Genomic DNA, 5,334 nt, shown 5'->3' with positions numbered 1-5,334 from the left:
CTTTTTACATGCTAGTCTTTGAGGCTTGAACTCAGTACCCAGGTGCTGACTTCTGAGCTTCTGGCTCAAGGCTAGAGCTCTACCACTTGAGCCAAAGCTCCACTTCCGGCTTTCAGTTAATTGAAGGTAAAGAGCCGCATGCCCTATCCTGCCTGGGGGCTGGCTTTGAGCCATGATCCTTAGATTTTTTTTTTTAGCCCCAGAGCAGCTAAGAGCCCAGGGGTGAGCCACCAGCACATAGCTTATTTTTTTTTTAATTTAATTTATTTTTGCCAGTCCTAGGGCTTGAACTCAGGGACTGGGCACTGTCCTTGAGCTTTCTCAAGACTGTTGCTCTCCACTGAAACTACAACACCCCTTCTAGTTTTTCTCTGTGTGTGGTACCAAGGAATTGAACCTAGGGCTTCATGCATGCTAGGGAAACACTTTACCACTAGGTCACACTTGTGGCCCCACTTTTATATTATGAACATTTAAAGCCAAGGGTATGAAAATGAGACCAACGCCACCTAGTACAGTATCAGTCATCTTCAGGACCCACTGGAGTTAAGACTTCCTTCCCAATCCTTTTCCTCATTTAATGGGCACTGGGTAGTGCACCCAGCATCTCTCAAATCCTGTCAGACTACAGGTCTCCCGCTGTTTCAGTTAGTTGCCCCATTCCTCAGGTACCACATGTATAAAGTACTGACTATCTAGTTTTTCCCCTCTAAGAATTTAGGGACTGATATTGTCATCGTTAAAGGTGGGTCTGTTTATTTCTGTTCCCCAGAGTGCTCCAATAATGTTGTGATCAGGAAACTTTAGCACTATTTAAAACTGCTTTCTTCCCACAATAGGGTCTCCATTGTAAAATCTGTGATAGTCTTGTCGTATCACAACACTTAGCAAAATGCCCCTGGGAGAGAGTTCACCTTTGTCTTCTAAAATCCTACTGCAACAGTTAGAAAAGGCAATAATCAGAGTTCAAAGACAAGTAGCTGCCTGCTTAAGACCAAAGTTTAGATAAAAGTGGTCTTGTCCATATGGCTTCACGTGAGTATGGCTACAGAAGGGCCGGGCCTGGTGTCTTTACTAACGGTGTGACCTGGTGACATTTGCCTTTGCAAAGTCTAGACTAGTACTCTATTATGTTTTACACATTTTATTCTCATATCAGGTTTGTAAAACCAGAAGCAGGTGACATTTGCACTTTTAAAGGCCTTTTCCTTAGTTGTGGTTTTCCTTGTTGGACAAGACTCCCTGAGTGTGAGAGAAGCAGAGGCTCATCTTGACTCCCGCGTAATTTGTGGCGTTGTCTCTTCTAAGACACTTGTGAGAGACATAATATCAACAGGATTTCACATTGGGTTTTTTGTTCCTTTTTCTAAAAATAAGTATGTTCCCAGTTTCTGATTCATACTTTTCTTTGTATATATTGCACAATAGTTGGTAATTTGAAAAAAGGTTTTTAGGTCTCAGGCAAAAAAAAAAAAAAGCTGTTCTCTTTTCCCCCAGGAGGTGTTAATGCATATTATTTTCTGAAAGAGGTAAGTGGTTGTCTGTGTGGCCATGTCTCAAAGGGGACTGAATGGACACCTTTATAAGATCCAAGTCTAAAACAACAGCAAATTATCTCGACTATACATTTTCTAATTCCATGTAACGTACCTGTTGTTGAAATGATTCCTTCAACAATACTGCAGAGTCTCACACAAAACTCCCAGAATGACAAATACTCTCTTCAGTCACAGTCACCATGAAAGAGCTGAGATCATACTTCATGAAGATTCCAGAAACTCCATGGCTGCCTGCAGCATGGTTGATGATGCGCTCCTTTTCTGTGACAGAAAACTGATGTGTTTCTGCTGAAATTTGATATGTCTGGAGTTTTGTTGGCACAACTGTAATAAAATATTGGAACATCTGGTTGTGATCTATAGCAATTTTTTCAGTTCCATCCAGAGGATTAATAATTCCTGGAAGCAACCTCTCCAAAAGACAGGTGATCTATTCTGTGAGAAAAGTTGTAGGACTCATGGCTGACCATGCTTATGTGAAAATTCTCTGCTACTTTGTTAATGTTGAGATGGCCTCGGATTCTGCATGCATCTGGAGACTGGAACAAGTCATCTTCCCTGGGCGGAAGAGCAGTGCATGAACTTTTTTTTTTTTTTTTTTTTTTGCCAGTCCTGGGCTTGAGCTCAGGGCCTGAGCCCCGTCCTTGGACTTTCTCAAGGCTAGAGCTCTACCACTTGAGCCTCAGCACCACTTCCAGCTTTTTTCTATGTATGTGGTACCGAGGAATCAAACCCGGGTCTTCATGCATGCTAGGCAAGCACTTTAACCACTAGGCCAAACTCCCGGCCCAGCGGATGAACTTTTAAAAGCACTTTTGAATATCACATCCTAAAGAGCATGTTCTTCTTGCAGCCTGCTCTGAATCATCTGCAGCATCCTCTGCCACTCTCTGCTGTGGTGAAAGTTCAAATATTACTGGTTCATAAATAAAACCATCTGCAGAAGCAATCATTGTTTCTGCTAAATCCAATACATCTACTCCAACATGCTGACACTTCATGGCAACAGGAATGTCTCGATTGAGCCTCAACTTACTAGAAAAATCTTTACCTACTTCATAGTCATACTTTATCCATGTATCTTGATATATGGACAATTCCATAATTGTTAGCAAAACATAGTAGTAAACACTAACAGAGAAACTGTACCCCATGGAATGAAGTCTCTACATGGCTTTCAGGAACCATCGGAAAGGCATCCAGTTTCTTCACTAAATTTAAGATTTTTTTCAGATTCAGTGGCCTCACCTTCAGGAAAACCTTCCTCTTCCTTCACATAGTCATGCCTGTGGTGCAGCCAAGGCTGACCACCATGTTTCAGAGGAACCCAGGTCACCAGTCCCAACTGCTTTATACCCAAAGGGTGATGAGTGAGGGAGGACTGGGAGATGTTCACAGAGTGACAGGTGCCTGGGTGATGTGTGAGGGGTGACTGGGAGATGGTGACTGGATGACAGGTGCCTGGGTGATGAGCAAGGGAGGACTGGGAGATGATGACTGGATGAGGGTGCCTGGGGGCTGAGTGAGGGGGGACTGGGAGATGGTGATTGGAAGACAGGTGCCTGGGTAATGAGTGAGGCAGGACTGGAGATGGTGACAGAGTGACAGGTGCCTGGTGATTAGGGAGGGGTTTCTGGGAGATGGTGACTGGATGCCAGATGCCTGAGTGATGAGGGAGTTTTGACTGGAGATGATGACTGGAAGACTGGCTGATGAGTAAGGTGGGACTGGAGGTGGTGACAGAGTGACAGGTGCCTGGGTGATGAGAGAGGGGGGACTGAGAGATTGTGATGGGATGACAGGTGCCTGGGTGATGTGTGAGGGGGGACTAGTAGATGGTGACAGATTGAGAGGTGACTGGGTATTGAGTGAGGGGGACTGGGAGATGGTGACAGAGTGACAGGTGACTTTATGATGAGTGAGGTGGGACTGGAGATGGTGTCTGGATGACAGGAGCCTGGGTGATGAAAGAGGGGGGACTGCAAGATTGTGATGGGATGACAGGTGCCTGGGTGATGCATGAGGAGGGACTGGTAGATGGTGACAGAGTGACAGGTGCCTGGGTGATGAGTGAGGGGTGACTAGGTGAAGGTGTCAGAATGACAGGTACCAGGGTGATGAGTGAGCTGAGAGTGGAGATGGTAATAGAGTGGCAGGTGCCTGGGTGATGAGTGAGGGGAGACTGGGAGATGGTGACTGGATGACAGGTGCCTGGCTGATGAGTGAGCGGTGACTAGGAGATGGTGACAGAGTGACAGGTGCCTGGGTGATAATGAGGGGGGACTGCAAGATGGTAACAAACTGAAAGATGCGTGGGTGACGAGTGAGGGGTGTCTGTTAGATGGTGACTGGATGACAGGTGCCTGGGTGATGAGTGAGGGGAGACTGGGAGATGGTGACTGGATGACAGGTGCCTGGGTGATGTGTGAATGTGGAATGGGAAATGGTAACTTGATGACAGGTGCCTGGGGGAACTGGGAGATGGTGACTGGATGACAAGTTACTGGGTGATTAGTGAGGGGTGTCTAGAAGACAGGCGCCTGGGTGATGAGTGAGGGGGGACTGGGAGATGATGACGTAGTAACAGCTGCCTGAGTGATGAATGAGGCAGGATAGGAGATGGTGACAGAGTGACCATTGCCTTGGTGATGAGTGAGGGGGCACTGGGAGATGGTGTCTGGATGACAGGTGCCTGGGTAATGAGTGAGGTGGGACTGGAAGATGGTGACTGGTTGACAGGTGCCTGGGTGATGATTCTGGGGTGTCTGGGAGAGGGTGACTGAGTGACAGGTGCCAGAGAGATGACTGAGGGGGACTGCCAGGTGGTGACTGGATGACCGGTGCCTGGGTGATTAGAAAGTGGAACTGGGACATAGTGACTGGAGGATAGTTGCCTGGGTATGAGTGAGGGGTGTCTGGGAGATGGTGACAGAGTTACAGGTGCCTGTGTTATGAGTGTGGGTTGACTGGGAGATGCTGACTGGATGACAGGTGCCTAGGTGATGAGTCAGGTGGGACTGCGTGATGGTGACAGGATGACAGGTGCCTGGGTGATGAGTGAGGCGGGATTGGTAATGGTGACAGAGTGACAGGTGCCTGGGTAATGAGTGAGCGAGGACTGGGAGATGGTGACTGGATGATAGGTGCCTGGGTGGTGAATGAGGTTGGACTGGAGAGGGTGACAGAGTGACAGGTGCCTGGGTTCATGAGTAAGCGGGGACTGGGTATGGTGACTGGATGACAGGTGCCTGGGTGTGAGCGAGTAGGAACTTGAAGATGGTGAAAGAGAGACAGTTGCCTGGGTAATGATTGAGAGGTGACTGAGAGATGGTGACATGATGACAGGTGCCTGGGTGATTAATTAGTGGTGATTGGGAGATGGTGACTGCACGAAAGGTGCCTGGATGATGAGTGATCAGGATTGGTGATGGTGACACAGTTATAGGTGCCTCGGTGTTGAGTGAGGGGTGACTGGGAGATAGTGACAGGATGACAGGTGCCTGGGTGATGAGTGAGGTGGAACTGGAGGTGGTGACAGAGTGACAGGTGCCTGGGTGATGAGTGAGGGAGGACTGGGAAATTGTGACATAGTGGCAGGTGCCTGGGTGTTGAGCGACGTGGGACTGGGAGATGATGCCTGAATGAGGGTGCCTGTGTGATGAGGGAGGGAGGACTGAGAGAGTGACTGGATGACAGGTGCGAGGTGATGGATGAGGCGGGACTGAAAATGATTGCAGAGTAACAGGTGCCTGGGTGATCATTGAGGGGGGACTGG

At 48.0% G+C, this 5,334-nt stretch overlaps 1 pseudogene; it reads right to left on the bottom strand.

The window, feature by feature from the left end:
* Positions 1-1,503: 1,503 nt before the first annotated feature.
* On the bottom strand, positions 1,504-2,560 carry LOC150068430 (endoplasmic reticulum-Golgi intermediate compartment protein 2-like; annotated as a pseudogene).
* Positions 2,561-5,334: the final 2,774 nt, after the last annotated feature.

The sequence above is a fragment of the Megascapheus bottae genome, chromosome 1 (assembly GCF_031878675.1).
Source record: "Megascapheus bottae isolate mThoBot1 chromosome 1, mThoBot2.hap1, whole genome shotgun sequence".
Classification (NCBI taxonomy): domain Eukaryota; kingdom Metazoa; phylum Chordata; class Mammalia; order Rodentia; family Geomyidae; genus Megascapheus; species Megascapheus bottae.
The sequence above is the reverse complement of the archived record's forward strand: the minus strand, read 5'-3'. Positions and strand labels throughout refer to the sequence as shown.